This window comes from Ambystoma mexicanum, chromosome 5p (genome assembly GCF_040938575.1).
Source record: "Ambystoma mexicanum isolate Mex_15411 chromosome 5p, UKY_AmexF1_1, whole genome shotgun sequence".
NCBI lineage: Eukaryota > Metazoa > Chordata > Amphibia > Caudata > Ambystomatidae > Ambystoma > Ambystoma mexicanum.
Window position 1 is genome coordinate 937,847,290 of NC_090930.1, and position 18,745 is coordinate 937,866,034.

Consider the following 18,745-nt stretch of genomic DNA (forward strand, 5'->3'; position numbering starts at 1 on the left):
GCAGCACTCTCTGTGATGTTTTTGTAAAAAATCACATTGGGAGCATTTGCACAGCAAGTTCAAGTGCCAGATCCTATGTGAAACTTCAATACATTACCACGAAATGCATGCTTGCTCATATCACCCATTGTAATGTGCAAACTGTTATTTTCTTCCTTACTTCTGTCACTTTTATAACCACTTCCTCACTAACACACCTGCTGTGAAATGCCCCGAATGCACACAGAAAATGAAAACTGCATGTATGTCACCAAAGCATAGCAAGTACATAGATTGCATTCATGTGAACAGGGTGCCTGCCACTTACCCTGGATAACCTACTCAATAATCATACTATCATTTGTCCCATCTCCTGACATCAAGTAACAGTTGCTTACAATGCTGTGTGCTTTCAAAGTTTTCTTTTAATGCCCACTTGCATAACAGTTGAAAACCACATATTTCAATTTTAGCAGCACTCTATGGGCCTCATTAGGACCCTGGCGGAGTGGGTTTCCGCCAGCGCTAATCGCGGCGGACCCGTCCGCCGTACTACGAGTTCCCTTAGCGCCATGGAGGTTTTCTCCGCCTGGTTTTACCAGGCGGAGAAAACCATGGCGCTACGGGACCTCGTTGTTAATTACGCCACCGTATTTTACGGTGGCGTAATTAACTCCTTCCCCACTCCCATTATACCCTATGGGGCAAGAATGGGAATGGGGAAGGGCAGAATGGGGATTGGGGATTTACCGCTCCGCCAAGGTCGGAATGGGGCGGTAAATCCGCCAACCCCCATGGCGCTATCGACGGCTTTCCGCCGTGCTTCGCGGTGCATTTAGCACCGCGAAATCCGCCAGGGTCCTAATGAGGCCCTATGTGATTTTCCTGTAAATAAACAGACTGGGAACATTTGCACAGCAAGTTCAAGTGCCAGATCCTATGTGAAATGCCCAGAATGCAGAAAAGAAAACTGCATGTATGTTAGGAAGGCATGGCAAGTACATACATTACACAATTGACAAAATGCACCATTGGAAGGAAAGCAAAGAAATGCATGTGTACTTTGGAAACAGTGCATTCTGTAAATTTGGATAAATAAATGAAACAACAGGAAAGGATTTCTGCACTCATGTAGCAAGCACCTATGTGTGAGAAAGTTAATACAAATCCATGCACTGTAACATTCTTCTTTCTATTCTGTACATCTTTCTGAGCCTTTTTCTCACTTTCCTAGGACTTGCATTAATCCATTTCCAAAGCAAGTAGTAAAACAGCAATTCACACACTTGCAAAAGTACAGCCCTATTGGGCACACTTATCAATACACCTCTGCCCCATAGCAACAATGCTCCCAAGTCCCCATTTATATGCAGTGCTGTACAATGGAACACACACACTAACTATTCCTGCCAACAAATCCTCCTACAATCTTAAATAATGCGTTTTCCTAGTGCAATTACTGTGCCATTAACACACATACCCACTAACTTCCTTCTTTCGCAATTGCAGTGAAGAACAGCCTCCTGAAAGCCATTGACATCTCCAGTGGAAGATAAAACTCAGAAGAAACCTACTCTTCACATCCAACAAAGTAAGTGCAGTACTGTAGTAGTGTTCTGCCTGTTACTCAGATAGTGCAGTATTGGTGTATTGTAGCCTAGAAAATTGCATCCAACCCAAAAGAAGTTGCTTCACTCTTACTCATTGCACCTTAACAGGTCCACTCTTTGTATTGTTATCTGAACACCAGTATGGTAACACCCACTAGTGTTGTGAAAACATCGTAATGTCCTTACTTCTTCAGGCACAGTACACTGTCACACACACTGAAGCAAACCTTCCACACAGAAACACACACATATACCAGTACAACCTTCCCAACCAAATGTAACAGCCCTTTACACAATCACACACACCTCTATGTATGCCTACCCTCATATTCAAACTCTTATACACAGTGCACACAAATACATTGTGCAACTTCCAAACCCACACTTTCCTTTTTTCTCCAACAGACACACGAGAATGCCTAGCAAAAAGCAACTCTGTAGAAAACAACTCAGAAATAGAGCAGATAAAACTCAAAGCATGCAAAATAGCCATCCGCCTCTAGCAGACTTTGTATGAAAAAAGTGCAAACAAAACAGCTAATACAGTCACTGAGCAAAACAAAACCAGGTAGCAGGAAAAAAAGTGTGACCCCTCTTCCAAAATTGAAAACTAAAAAGAAATGTATTAAGAAGAATGCAACTACCAGCAGTGCTAACACTGCATCTACCAATCTTAACGTAGTCACAGATAAGCATTCCAAAAAATGTATTTTACAAAAAATGTTCCACCATAGAGTCCTTCAGGACCTTATAGAAACAGGGTAGAAATAACGCTAACCCCTTCAAACTGACAAAAACAGGGTAGAAATCACGCTGGCTCCTTCAAACTGACTGCAGAAACATGATCCTGGAAGCTCTCATAGACAGTGCAATTCTCCTCAAAAGGAAATTGTTTATATGAATTTTAAACAGAATGAAACCACTAACTAAATTAATTAGTAAAATACAAAAAGTACTTCACAACATAGACAACATCAACATAGATACCTTTGCAAACTTCTGTGCAGGTGAGTGGATTCACACAACCAGCACAGAACCATATTTCAATAAAGAGGCATACAAACAAGAGCAAACAAACCCAATTGCCATACAGAGCAGTGACAGAGGGTATGAAAAGATAGACAGTACCATTATAGCAGAAGAAATGCTGATTGAAAGAATATCCCCAGCAAACCTACAATGAACACTGCATTGCACCAAACCAATCCATCCCATCTACAAATGGTTGTGCATCTCAATGTGTAACATACGAAAACAATCCTTCAAATCTTTACAGCAATTCCTCAATCAGTATGTGAAAGCCAAAGACAAATAAAAAATGAAAATATTACAAACCATGGACTCCTGTCCAGTGCTCAAATACACAGGACTGTGAGGACATTCATTAACCTGTATTTCCAGGCCTGCTTGCAAAAGCACCTTCCACAATATGAAAATATTAGCAAAACACCATTCTACTATATGAAATTCTCGTTCATAGACTATACTATGCAAAAAGTCCTGCTTTAGCAGTGGAGCATTTGAATCACATTCTCCTACATGGCAGAGCCAAATAACTCCTGGAAGAAATAGACTACATCCAAAGCAAATATTTTGGAAGTGAAGAACACTTACAAAATCCAGTAACTTTAAAGATGTAGCGACAACCTTGCAGATGCCAACCTTCTATTACACATACAAAAAAAGAAATAGAAAAGTTTAAAAGCATGTCTGCTGAAGTACCAAACCAAGTATGTCTATTTTGTCGCAGAAATTTGTATACAAAGAGCACCAAAACTGTAGATATGTCATACAAAAGAGAAGACAATGAGGAATCCCAATGATTCCAATTAGCTCTCTACATTATAGCAGAAAACAAATACAAAATTACTTACCCCTCAATACTTTCAACATACTGCACTGCAAAGCTTGATAATAACCAAATTCCTTCACGGGCTATCACTAATAACTTGGAATATTCCCACTTGCAAAACCACTCCAACTGCTTCATTTGTATGAGAACATTGTAATCCAAGCAGTACACCCATTTCAAGCGATAATACGCCTTCAACCGAAAACAGCAAAGTTGCCTCCTTCTGAATTACTGAAAGGCATTGGTGGCATAGTAGTTTATTTGCCAGTAGATCTTAAAAGACAATGTAGACACTCTGGGAGTGCAACAGCCGATAGATAAATCTTTAATTATCCCAGTGAATGGTGTACCTACAAAAGATAAAACAGATTGGCAGCAACTAGTAGACTTAAACAAAGTTAGAGAAGCCCTGCAATATCTTAAAGAAAACAATGAATACTAAAAAGAAATAAACATTGAAGAAAACCTGAGAGAAACCACCAAAATAATTCAGGATTCCTCATCAACTGGCCAATTTGAACTTCTAAATCCTACTACAGCATACAATCTTTTAGACCAGTATACAATTCACCCACTGCACTCCAAAGACAGCATAGACGATGCACTAGAAACATATCAAATGCAGCAAGCCAAAGGATCTCCAATCAGTATATGGGATAGAAGCACATGCCTATCCTCTACTCTTTCTTACTGGAAAAGGTGGAAGGTATGATGAAAGATGCAAACAAATAACAGCAACAGAATACCACTCTTTACGGATGTATTCTGAAGACTCCAGATTCAGACAAAACATTGAATTCATATTCCAACTCCTGTTTGAAAGTGAACTAGCAAGTCTATGTTACGGAGTTGCACAGACATTGAAAACAGGTTGCAATGTTTTAAACATGTCTTCTTACACAGCTACTTCAAAAGGTGCAAGAGAAAGATGAAGGTTTACAGTCAAGTATTACAAATCTCTTGACAAACATGCGTGGTAGGAAAGAATACTGGTTCCAACGTCACGCAGATGTACGGGGTATGCCTAGCAACCTTGGCCCACCCACATGGTTTGTCATTTTAAGTTGTGCAGAGTATGCATGGGAAGACCTGCACACTTTCCTACGCATAGCAAACTAAACCAAAGCAGGCATAGACATGAAAACACCATTAGAACTCTGCTCTCTTGACCCTGTAAATATGTCAAGGTACTTCAATCACTGCTTTATTGCCATGCTGCACTTCATCTGTAATAAAACAAATCCTCCCCTCTGTGAAGTGGAACACTTCTTTTGGAGAAAGGAATATCATGCCAGAGGAGCACCATACATCCACATGCTTTTGTGGTTTAAAGATGCTCCTATATTTGGTCAGGACAGTGATGACACTGCAGTTCATTCGCAAATATGTCACTTGCAAAATCCCTTCAGAAAGTACACATACAGACCTACATGCACATATTTAGCAGTTTCAAAGACACAAGTGTGACAAGTATTGTCGGCACAAATATAAAAACAAAGGCAAATAGTACATCAAATGCCGCTTTGGTTTCCCTAGACCTGTTTCAGAAAAAAGACAAGTAAACAGCTTCATGTCTTATATTAGACACAGTGTGAAAGACAAATCGCCTAAGAACACATGCATAAAAAAACTGAAGCATGAAAGTACATCAATGATTACAATGCAATCATTACACTCCTATGGAATGCAAACATAGATGTGCAGTACATTGCAGACTATTCCACTGCAGTTGCACAACATGTCATAGCCTACTTAACCAAAGCAGAGAAAACAGAGCTGAAAGACCTCTGGGATGACATATCATCTGACAAAACACTGTCACAAAAATTGTACAGCTTTGGCATAAAAATGCTCTCCCATAGAGAATGTGGCTGCTACAAAGCTGCAGATAGTTTAACCGGCACCACCTTGTATGGGAAATCTGAAAACATAGCCTGGCTAAGCCTTGGTCCTGCTGCATCCAGAAAATGAGTTCTTAAATCATACCAAGACATAAAAACAATAGCCAAAAAGGATCCCAACAGCCAGGACATTTTGAAAAACAACTTATTGGACACATACTACCCAAACAGGAGTACTGCTTTGGAAACCATGGGGGTCATTACGAGTTTGGAGGCAGCCATGGTGCTAACAGCACCATGGCTGCCTCCAAACCTGTGTCCGGGTCTGTGGTGTCGGAATGGAGACTTACCGGGACATTCTGACCTTTGCGGACATGGTAAATTCCCATTCTGAAAACCATTCCCCATTCTCATTCGAGCCCTGATAGGGCTCAATGGGAATAGGGAAGGAGCTAATAACGGGCCCGCAAATAGCGTGCCTGTTATTAGCACCTTGGTCCCTTAGCAGGTCCCGCTAAGGGACCTTGGAATGCGGCAGTAGGGGGTTAACGGCACCGGCATCCTTACCGGTGCCATTAACCCCTTACCTCCGCACTCGGAATGAGGCCCCATGTGTCTATACCACATAGACCAAAAATGTTCATACAAGAATAACATTAAACCAGATGCGAAAAAAGGTAAATACATAGTCAAAAGTTGTGAGGGCAGCCTGGTTAAACTTACCAAACGCAGCCTGATTAATCATATGAAGCTATCGAAGCTATCGTTAAAAACGCTTCAACATAGAGAACTGTACTGCATGTCCCTACTGCAACTTTTTGAACCATGGCGAAAAGAAGATGATTTATTGGACACCCATGCCTACGATGTGCAATTAAAAGCACTATAACAGATATAAGCTTTACACAGTACAAAAACATGTTGGACAATGAACGCCAATAAGAAAAACTTCAAGCACAACTAAATATAGACACTCCTGATAGCAGTCAACCTTCTCTTACAGGAAGTCAAGAACCACTTGGACAGCCACTCATAGCAAATGAGGCAGAATTAGCCATGACTGAAGTAGAAAACACCATGTGTCAGTACGAGCAATCTGCAGAAAACTTTGCTGTACTGGAATCACAACTAAACAATGAGCAGTGTAGCATTTTCCTAGAAGTAACTAAACAAATTGAACATGGTTTGCAGCACGAAACAAAACTTGAACCTGTCAAAACTATAAACCTGTACTCCTGTATGTAAGTGGTTTAGCTGGTTCACGCAAAACATTCTTAATCAAAATCATCAGCAAGTTCCTCGAGCAATTTACAAACAACAAGCTTTCAGCTGTTGTATCTGCCCCCACAGGTTTATCTCGCTACAGCATAGGTGGTGTTACTTTACACCGAATGCTACTTCTTCCAGTAGAACACCAAAACAAATTAGACTACTACAAACTTTCAGCAGAAGCTGCAATGGAGCTATGCAGAGTATTGAAACAAATGGAAATGCTCCTAATAGATGTGATGAACATGGTCTCCAACCTAATGTTGGCTTTGATTCACCTCATATTACAAGAGGTCCTTAAAACAGACTACGAAGAACTCTTTGGTGGAAAACATGTCATTGTTTTTGGAGATCTTCTTCAGTTAACACCAGTGAAAGAGTCCGGCTAAACCAGCAAGGAGTACTTTCAGATCAGATCTTCACAAAACGCGGTGTAAAACAGGGCTGCCCCCTGGCCCCAGCCCTGTTTATTGCCTTCATCGGGGACTTCCAAGACTCGGAAAAAACACTAAGATCTTTTCCCCCTCAAGTGGGCACATCGAAAGTCTCAAGACTCTGGTACGCAGATGACCTGATCTTGATGGACCAGACTGCGATTGGCCTCCAAAGACAACTAGCAAATCTGTCCAAATACATGGAAGAAAACAACCTCCAAATTAACAAAAACAAAACGAAAATCTTGTCCTTCTCAAAAAATGCAAAAAAAGCCGAGATAAGTCCCAGCTGGTTCCTTGAGGAAACAAAAATCGAAGTGGTCGATGAGTTTAAATATCTGGGCGTGCAATTAGACAACTCTCTGAATGAAAACTCACTGCAAGCCTCACTATGGGCAAAGATGAGAAACCTAACAGCCCAATCTCGAGCAGTAGACAGAAAATTCGGCAAGTTCTCATGGACGCCTGTACTACAATTCTACAAAACTAAGGTAGTCCCTGCAATAACATACGGCATGGCAGCCAATCTAAACCTACCTGAGGAATTCTGGTCGAGACTTGAAGGCTTTCTTTGGAAATCGGTTTTGGGTCTTCCAGCTTCAGCCCCCTTGCCAGCCATTCGTCGCGACCTTAGCCTCCAATCACTAGCCTCGGTAGTACTCCAAAGTGCAATTCTACTCTACAGAAAAATAGGGACTTCTGACACCCTCCCGATCTTTCGAATAGTAGAAGCTGAATTGAACAAAGGAACTTGCATACCTCTAATGAATTGGGCAAAAAAAATTGAGGGAAAACTAGATGAAGTCCTCTGTAGCGAAGACCTCCTCATCTCAAACCCTGGACGAGTCAAGTTAAAACTTTCACAACAAGACTGGATACATACCAACGAAAAAATACTCCAGTATAAATCCCTAAAAGATCTGCCACCTACTCACAACCGGCCAAAGGTCCCGCTGAAATACTGTGAAAAATTCCCTGAGAAAAAGCTGAGAAAATTACTTATGCGGGCCCGCTTAAACCTACTTCACACTAGAGAAATCCTGGCCACCAGAGCCCTTGCAGAAACATCTAACTGCCAGGTTTGTGGCCTAGCTGACCAAATAGAGTCAGTCCGACACCTCCTCACCTCCTGCGCAGGACATGCGGCAGAAAGACGGGCTTACCTGGCACCACTCGTCACCTGCCCTACGACACTTGATGAAGAAACAATATGGTTTCGATTGATTGCGGGCGATTCTACGAGATGATCTAGAGCGGCAGCCAAATTTCTTGAAGTAGCCCTTGCGAAAGCAAGTGCCCTTGGCCCTGCTTCTTCCTTTTCATCAAAGCTGACGCCCGAACCTGATCGTTAATCTGGATCTGCGGACTTCTGAGTGGTGTCCTGAGTAGCCTCTACAAGACGAAATGCAGTTCGCCATGGCACATCGATTTTGTAAAAAACCCAAATTGGGTTAATAAACAAAAACAAAAAAAACAAAAAAGAAAGAAAGGTGAACCTATTTTTAAAACCTTAGGACACAAACTGTGCTGAAAGACACTTGGCAGCATAGGAAATGTAAACCTCTGACAACATTTCCAATGCAGCGAACTAACTGAAAACATGTGTCATTCTGCAGACCTCACCTATGCCAACATTTTGAAAAGCATTAGGATTGGTGTACTTTCTAAGGAAGCACAGTCTATCTTAAATACCAGGGGCATTCCTGAGCTATACAGCCATAACACATGTGCTACTGATGTCATGCAACAATTAGCACACACAAATGTACTGCATCTTCTTAATGCCAACCCTAGCAAGCTGTGCACAATTCAAAGAAACAATGTTGAAAAAAGAATTGCGACCAATAGTGCAAATTTGCTCCACAGACAAACTGGACATGAAGGGTATGACAGTACCTAACCTATATGTCTACAAGCCACAGCATGACTAAATACCTTAGACAACTTTATCTCTAACAAAGCTGGTTTGGAGAAAATTATAACATTGTGCTAAAACTGTAGAGTAAGGCTAAAGCGTAACCTTGATGTGGATCAAGGTTTAGTTAATGGAGGACTCGGTAGAGGTGTTGGCTTCTAGACATACCCACGTGACAACAACATTCAGTTTGTCAATATTCACTTTCACAAATTTTAAACTGGACATGAACGGTATGACAGTACCTATGTGTCTACAAGCCACAGCATGACTAAATACCTTAGACAACTCTATCTCTAACACAGCTGGTTTGGATAAAATTATAACATTGTGCTTAAACTGTAGAGTAAGGCTAAAGCGTAACCTTGATGTGGAACAAGGTTTAGTTAATGGAGGACTCGGTAGAGGTGTTGGCTTCCAGACATACCCACGTGACAACAACATTCAGTTTGTCAATATTCACTTTCACAATTTTCAGAAGTTAAAAGGATAGGACGCTCAACAGCCCAATTCCTTCTTTTCAAAGACATATATGTATGCAGAGAACAGTTTTCTCTGTCTCTAGCATATTCAGTCACTATTCATAAATCTCAAGGTCTAACCCTTTTCAGGTATTTCAATCAGGCGATACACCCTGGTCTCAGCCTAGTATGCAGCGCACAGCTGAAATGCTTATTTTATTATGTCTATAGGTTCAATATGCTGAGTGATATACCACTCATATCACACCCCTTCTCAAATACCCCAGGTCACGATGGACCAGGAATCATGCTGGTTGGTAAAGGTAATATGTATTTATATATTTTAAATGCAAATCAAACATATACTTTTCAATAGGGAGCAGCAATCACCAATGTGGTGACAATAACAGATAGGAAGGTATGTAATGCACTTAATGTCCCTCTTTTAGCAACACAAAATATAAAACACTAAATAAAAGAACACTTTCGGCTTGTGGGAAAGATAGCACTTGGGTTAGGATTTCCCCCTGCAATATTCCTCAACCCACAAATAAGCAATTCTAACTAGACATAAGGAAGCAGCAGCTAATCAGGACAAAGGAATAGAAAATAGAATTCAAATCTAACCCTCCCTCTCCAAACAAGAGAGAAAACGGATTTGAAATCTTACATTTTAAAATGACATTTGGAAATGGCAGGTTAAAACAATGAATGTGTGCAAAAATCCCTAAATCAGTAAAAATCGCCACGGGAGGAACATTGGAAAGATACTAACAATCATGAGCTATAGTTTGAGCAAAAGGAAACACTTTGGATCTGAGTGGAAGGTTGAAAATAATTTAGAATAAAATTCACACATGCAAAACTTTGCAAAATTGTAGATTCCCGCCTAAATTTAACCAAACGGTTTTTGGGTGGGGATGTAGCTATAGGTCTTAGGTATAATCCAGAATTGAAATGAAGTATATAGCTATTAAACAGAGGAAGATATGCAAGGTTGAATGAGAGGTGTTTTTAGAAAAATTGGGTAGTGAAAACAGAAAAGAAACTCAGTTTGGACAAGAAAATATTTCCTATAGTTTTACTCTATGCTAGAGCATTCTGGCCAGAATATCAAGGAGGTACACAGTAAGCTCTAGAGTTGATTCATGACTTCAACACCAGATCCCCAGTGTCCTCTCCGGCGGAACCAGTCGGATCACTCGAAGTAGGATGGATAGTTTAAGATTTACACAAGATAAAATGACTAAAGAAAAGTATCTTAACAAGATAAACCAAGAACTGGATTGCAATAAGGATTTTGACAAGGTTACAAGTTATTTAAGGTAAGGATAGGATGGTTTGGAGGTTGGGATGAGACAAGGCAGGGCAAGGTATGCTATGGTTTTCTATGATTCCCATTAATACTTACAGGGCCTCATTACAACCCAGACGTTAAGGGTTTAACGGCGTCGTCGGCGCCGTTAACCCTTAACGCCTGATTACCATTTTAACGCCTGCTTTTAGCAGGCGTTAAAATGCAAGGCGCTAACCCGCCTTGGTGCTAATTACGGCACCGTAATTTACGGTGCCGTAATTAGCGCCTTCCCCACTCCCATTATGCCCTATGGGGCAAAAATGGGAATGGGGAAGGGTAAATGGGGAATGGGGATTTACCGCCCCACTCACCTTGGAATGGGGCGGTAAATCCGCCATCCACCATGGTGTAAACAGAGTTTACACCATGGTGGTAAAGTAGGGAACTTACCGCCTGGGTTGTAATGAGGCCCACAGTCCACTTTAATTTACGATTTTGGACCATCAAGGGTTCCGGTCATCACACAGATCGGGTCTAACCAAGGACATCTGGGCAAATCTGGTGGGACAGGATCATCTATGCCGTTCTGGTCACTGGACTGCACTGGACTGGCCGTTCCGGTTACTGGAGACTGGAGATCAGTGGGATGGCGAGTTTAGAGGCATGCATCTAGCAGTAGCAAGCAAGGTTGGATCAGGATGCTTCCCTTGGGTTTTTGGGATTTTTAAAATTTGAGGCCTAGCTGAAAAGGGGTTCTGCAATGCATAGGCCTTGGTTTTGCAATGAAATCTGGAATCAGGATCAAGTAGTATGAAGAAATCAAGAACAGGACACCACGCAAGAAATCAGGAAGAACGTCAGGAATCAGTGTGTGTGTGTGCTGTCATGTTCCCTTATTTATCATGCCAAATGACATCACTAAAGTATATGGCAGGGGCAGGCTTACTACCCACACCCATAATGCTAGGATTGGGAAAGAGCATAGTTTCTGCCTTGCTCTTTGCTGATTGGATCACAGAAAAGGATGTCATGTTTATGGGATGATTTTTACAATGACTAGAAACCTCCCCTAGCTACTGGAACCAAAATCTCATTTTACCACAAATACATAATTAGACAGTTATAACCTCTGAGAAAATCAGATACACAGGTTACATATTTTGTGGGTCACATTTCAATCCAAACACCAAGTCTGTGGGACCTGGTTTTGCCTTTCTGCTACATTTTGGTTATTTTAACCATGAAAGATTTGGCCTAAAATTTCCCAACTTTGTACATAGATGCGTGTTTACCCTTGGGATATGTGTACAAAATGTGATGTGTGTAATATCAATACTTTCCCCACAATCTGTCATTCTTTACAACTTCTGTTCCTTATGCAGTAAACGTCTTCAAAGAAAGAGCATCACATTAGATTTAAAACTACAAACTTTTCATATGCTTCCTCATTCTTGCTCCAAAGTTAAATGTCTTTAAAGTTCAGTAACAAATAGGCTTTTTAAAACCAAAAGGAAGTCTATTGTCACTTATCAGTTTTTTTTTCTTTTCCCCAACTGCAAGAAAATGTCAATTCCTTTGAAGCAGGACGAGGGGCCTCTCTTTTGATTGAAGTTTCCTGCCCCTCACACTTGACAGGTGAGAGTCTTAGCCTGCTATTGTCTCAGCCTGGAGCAAAGACGAATGTCTGATGCAGCTTGGGAAGTCCCATTGTCCTGGGTATTCAAAGACTCCAAGCTAGCAATTAGCCTTTCCTGTGCCAGCAGTTTATTAGGTGTCACCCTTTCTCAGGGCTAGCAACTGGCAGAGCAAGTTTTTTATTTTATATAGTTTGCCAACTCAGCCTGGGTTTTAGGTTTGATTTTCTCCTTTGAAATCTTGACTTTAAACCTATGGAATTAAAACAGTTTATAGGTGTATTTTTAACAGTAACAAATCCCTTTACATTTCTAAGTAATCAAGCCTTCACACAACAATGTACTTTTAATAGACGATTTTCCCCCTTCAGTCAGCAAAAAGCCCATTTTACTATTTCTTTAAACTTGGTTTTCATCTCCAGCAAATATACACTTTGTGCAGCCAGAGTTCCTGGCTTGAGTGCTGGAATTGTTTTGCAGCATGGATACAGTTACAGGCATCTATTTAGAGTCTTTCTCTGGACAGCTGATTCTTGATACTGTTGCAAAGAAAATATCTGTGTTTCCCGTGTAAAATGAAAACAAAGCCCCGGGTTGATTTTTCAAGGATACATTTGACAGGAGCTGTCATTCAAATGAGGCCTGGTTCCTATGAGACACAATGAACGATCCTGCGCATTGCAGGGCCTTTTTAATCACAGTGGTTTATGAGAAATTTGTGAATTTAGCGCCAAGTAGCACATTTAAGGTTGAGAAAGTGTCATTTTAAAGAGGCATTTTGGGGTTTTCAGCAATCTGATGCTGCCTATTTCACTTCACTCCATATTAAATGTTGCAGAGCACACTGGCACATTCCTTCAGTGAGCACTCTGTTTCACCCCACCTGAAATGAGTGTGCCAGGGGGTGCAGCCATTTTCTGGTTGTTATAAAATGTAGTTTAAAGATCTTGGCGTGCACATGAGTCAGAACGGCCATTTTGTGCTGTTTCTTACACCAATGCAGTAAAGTGATGTAGCATAGCACAGCGGAGTGTGTCAAAATATCCCACACCCTAAACCAAGCTATGATTGACATTGGCAGCACAGACTTTAAAGAAGGCATGAGTTAAGTAGCACTGTCACGCTATATTTCTAGTACATTTTGATGCAAGTAAAGTGAAGGCTGGACATTCCTTGCATCGTAGAGTACAACAGACTATGTGCACTCAACACACCCCATCTCAAAATGTACCCTGTTCCTCAAAAAAGAAAGCTTTGCAAAAGAAAAGTAGTGCCAACACAAATTATACATAATCACCCAACAATACCACCAAAGACATTGAAAGCAGCTGGTACTCCAGCAATTACCACAACCACGGAAGAATGTACTGAAAAGGCAAATGCATACCCAACTGCACAAACAAAGAGAACTACCGCTTCAAAAAAACCACATGGACTTCCATCAAATGAGTTGGACCCAGAACTGTCTGGTCCATTCCAATTTTCCAATACAACTGTTGTAAATTGCTATGCAAATGTAGTAATCAGTGTTCTATTCCAATTGCTACCAATTGTGGAAAACATTAACTTAAATGGCGCTGACCAGTTCTGTTTGCAAATGCTACTCCTTCAAAGAAACGCAAACATAATCCTGACAATGCTTGCAGTGTCTCAGGAATGAGGCAGGAATTGGACTAATGTGCAGGAATGGTGAAATTCACTATAAACACACAAGAAGATCCACAAGAATGTCTAATGTACTTACTGCAAGTACTGGAAAGCAAAAACTTACCGATAAATGAAATCTCCCAGATTTCATACATGTGGAAACATACATGCACTCTCTGCAGCCATGTGGTGCAGGAACAAATCCCTAACAAGCGTTTTGTGTATGTATCTCTATCTAACTGGGAATCCATTCCATTTCAGCAGCTCGTACAAAATGCAAACCATGGCATATTATGTACTACTTGTAATTCCGACAATCGTTCCACCTTACAGATACAATCACATAGCCAAAATGTAATAGTAATGCTTGTACGATACAATGCAGATGGTATCAAAAACAACTGCAAGCTTACTAGCTTCACACACAGGCAAGTATCACTTGGCAAGAAAACCTTCACAACAGTAGGCATAATCTACCACACGGGCGCCACGACCAGTGAAGGTCACTGTACTCTGTACATTAAAAAGAAATATGGATGGTTTGAATGCAATGATACTTCCATTACTCTGAAGCTGAGATTACCAGAAAATCTTGCAAATGCCGACTTAATATTCTCGAAACCAAAATGGACTCACTGATCGGAGTATGATTGTCTACAAATGGTCCTCAATAACCTTTGAAACCACCAACTGCTAGAATAAGGAAACAGCTGTCTAACAATGCCCATACCAATGCAAGAAATACACAACTACATGTAACTACACCCATAGTGCTGCAAAAGCACTTCACAAGAGTGAAAAATGTAAATCCACCAACAAGAATAAACGTGCTTGAAGACATGCCCTGCAAAACTGAGAAACTTAAATAGTTAAATATGTCAACTGTTATCGAACTGCAACCATAATACTACAATATTACTTCCCATTACTACACAATTTGAAATCCACCACCAAAAATAAATGTTCTTCTGAGGAAACCCTTCAACACTTATTAAATATAAACAACCAGCATATACCAACTGGTATCTTACTGCACCCACAGTACCACAATATTACTTCCAGCAAACTACCAAAATCAACCTTCAGCAATCACAGTGCTACAAACATACCCTCAACAACGTTCAAACTACCAACAGTTAGAATACGTCAACAGGTATCTAACTACCCCCACAATCCTCCAATATTACTGTGCAATACCACAGTACTTAGAAGACATAAACAGCAAGCAAAAGCATAAACTAATACTGCTTAAAAAGAGGAAACAGGCAGTTAGAATACGCTAACTGGTATCTAACTGCAACCATAGTACCACCACTTCCAAAAGGAAAATCATACACCATTATAAAGCAGAATACCAGATAGATAGGCACCCTAAACATTTCTGTAAGTAGTGTACATGTCACTGAAACAGAGTGTGCCAGCTAACAACAAATGAACGTACATTTTGTTTAACCCTGAGGATTATTTTCCCCACAGACCCAGTGATTATTTGAATAAACACAGAAACTGAGAACATTGCTCAGTAGACTTGTTTAAATCATAGTACTTGTGAAGTACTAATTATGAGGTTCCACAGAGTAAACAAATAGCTGCAATGCAATGCAGTACCACATTACAAAGTGCCTATCCCAATATGTTATGTTTCTTTTATCACAGAGAATGAAACAATGATTTCAGCTGCATTTCCACATACCACAATATTGAAATCTGCTATTGCTACTTGACCAGTATTGTGCAGTGCGTGCAGAAAAGGTGCACAGGGCCTCAACAGTACATACAGTGAGTATACCATTATTGGTGTCATACTTCTTTGTAATCTGCAAATTGCATTCTACACACACATTTGTGCAATCCATATGCCAGTGTCACAATGTTGAATGCATGGCTGTATTATACTGCTGTGGTTATTGGCCAATCCGTAGACTCTTGAGTGTATGGCCTACGGCCTACAGCCTGTGGCCATGCACCCAAGACTCCACTGCCTCACCTCAATTACTACAGCATATTACAGTGATGCACCCAACAATATCTGCACTGGCCACAACCCACACACATAAGCCCTGTCCACATCTGTACACATACTATTGCAGTACTGCAACCAGTCAGCAGACTCTTGGGTGCAATCCATATTCCACTGTCACATTCTTGAGTGCATGACTGTATTATGCTGCAGCGGTTGTGGCCAGGCCCTAGACTCTTGGGTGTATGGCCTATGGGCTCCGTCCTCTGGCCATGCACCCAAGAGTCTAGGGCCTGGCCACAACCACTGCAGAATAATACAGCCATGCATCCAAAAATATGCCCAGTGGCCTCAACCCACACACATAAGGCTGCCGCCTGAGGTCCTATCCACTTCAGTTCACATACAACTACACTAAGGCATTACATACGTACAGGGCACCCTTCATTACTGGAGCACCATGGCCGTAATGAGGGCCATAGTCTCGACCTAGTGCCTTATTGTAAGTAAGAATGAGATCCTTTCTATTGGGACCACTGCTCGCACTTTCCCTCCCTCCCTCCCTCTAGCTGTCCTCTATTGGCCCACTATTGGCCCACTTCCCTCACCCACATGTGAGGCAAGAAACCTTGGTGTCATCTTTGTTTCCTCTCTCTCCTTCTTTGCTCACATCATGGAAATTGCCAAGGACTCCCACTAATAGCTGCACCACCTCAGAGGTATTCTCCCTTTCCTTGCCATCCCCCAGAAACTCAATGCCTCCAGAGCTCTGGTCCTTTCTAGGCTTGACTACTGTAACAGCCTCTTCCTTAATCTTCCTTCTGCCTCGCTTCATCCCTATCCAGAATAGGACTGCAAGACTTAACCTTGGCCTCAATAGATGCTCACAGAGAGTTCCTTAGCGTGTCTGGGTGGAAAAGGTGAGATCAGTCACAACTGGCTTGAAGTCTCCCTAATTTGATTGGTGGAATAAGCCTTTTTTGCCCTTTTGAAAGCTTATGACATCCTCTTCTGTGTATAATGCAGAGGTTTTTAACTCAGTCATTTCTTTGGTATTCCATTTCCTACTGCATCAGTTGCCTGATTTCATCTTTTGAAATCTCAGGGGGTACAACTCATTGAGGGTCCTTGTAATGTTGTGTTTGAGGTTTCCCAGCCAGAACAGTGGGTGTAATGAAGTCCTCAAACACACATCCAGTGATTACTAGGGTAATCTGCGATAACCTTAGAGACTGCCTAGTCTTGACCTAAAACTGTCCGTCTCTCAAAGTCTTCCTGAGGATCCATCACATTCTGCAACTGACCAATTCACTCAATATTTAGCATCCTCTTTGTTACTATTACAGGGCCCTCGACTGAGCATTGATCCCAACAATGAGCTTTTGTGAATCTTGTGTGTGTGCGTGTGTGTGTGCGCGCGTGCGCGCGTGCGCGCGTTGAATTGAGCTGAACTAGAGTCAATGCTACTAAGATGGAATATTTTAGAGGTATTTGTAGATTGTCCCTATGGCAATAATTGAATTCATGTTAATGTGTTACTGGTGTTATCAGCGTTTATTCGCAATACTAACAATAAATAACGAACAAGAAGCATTATATATATGTTGCTTTAAAATGTAAACTTAAATTTCACACACAGAAAATTACAGTTAGCAATAAACCGTTATCAACATCCAACTGCACTTCACACTCAGGTGAATATTATATTAATTAGTCATGCCAATATTTCGGTAACGTTAAAACAACCATAGTCACGCTATCAATATGAATGATAATAATAAATAAACTGATAACAAACCAATAGGAAATGTTGTGCGCGTTTCTTCTGAGGTAAAGCGACGTGGGCACACGTGGGCATGACGTCGAACGGAAGCACACATCAGCTCTCTGAAACCATTCTCCCGGGGAGGTGCGTCCGAATGCGCCATTATTGCAACACTTCTTAGTTCTGAATGAAGGAGCCGGAGATGCAAATTAAACTTAGTCTTCTCTATTTCTTTTGTGTCGTTTTCAATTATAAGCCGATTTGCGCTGAGGTTTTAGGCGCTGAACCCTCGCCCTACCTGCCGCTTGGCCTTTTTTTCTTTTCCTTTTGATTCCATTCTCTGCACTGCCTCACATCCCCTCATGCCACACTGCACTGGTCAAATAAACCCTATAACTCCATCCTTTGTGCCCCTTTAATCCCTTTATTTCCTAGTCTCATTTCATCCAAGGGGCTGCCTTTCATCTTTTTAACGGCTGGCCTATCAACACGGCTTCCTATCAACAACTCTAGCGAAACCACCATAAAGTTCGTGAGGCTTTCAAGTTTAGCTATGATCCTCATACGAGGCCCCCCTAATTGCGCCACACCTGCTAAATGCCGTCCAACGGCAGCCTCTCAGGCCTGGTTTACATTTCAGCACAGTGTTAATCGGCTCAGTAGAGCTGCGGGCAGCATCCAGTTTATTTTGTTCTCTAGCAAACCTTTGGGCCTCGGACTTTTACCCAACCTTTATTTATGGGCTGCAAAGAGAGCTGTGTTTGCTGACTCCTTCCTTTCCGCAGGCCTCGGGTGCAGATGTACTTGGGGGGCCTTTTGAAGTCAGGGACATCTTTTTCGTGATCCCAAATCACGACAGCTCTCAGTGTGCCCCACCCTGGAACACGCATCACCCACTGACTACAATGTCAATGCTGAATAGTCTTCAGAACACGATTGGATTGTGACAGGTTCTTAAGATAAGTGTGGCTTCTTAATTTCTGTAGCTATGTATATACATTGCACACAAAAAAACACCACTGTGGTGATCGTTGTTTTCTACTAACGCTAATAATGTCATTGCTACATAATGTGTTTAAAA

The 18,745-nt window shown here is 41.3% G+C and overlaps 1 long non-coding RNA gene across 2 annotated transcripts in view; it reads right to left on the minus strand.

The window, feature by feature from the left end:
• Positions 1 to 18,026, minus strand: part of LOC138481301 (uncharacterized) — a 369,339-nt gene extending 351,313 nt beyond the window's left edge. The window contains exons 1-2 of one of the 2 annotated variants that reach the window (XR_011274215.1): positions 17,963 to 18,026; positions 17,698 to 17,847 (exon numbers count right to left, since the gene is read on the minus strand). This is a non-coding gene — a long non-coding RNA (uncharacterized lncRNA). Of the gene's footprint in view, positions 1 to 17,697 lie in introns of both variants that reach the window. The other variant, XR_011274214.1, reaches the window with a different exon arrangement.
• Between the last annotated feature and the right edge of the window lie 719 nt (positions 18,027 to 18,745).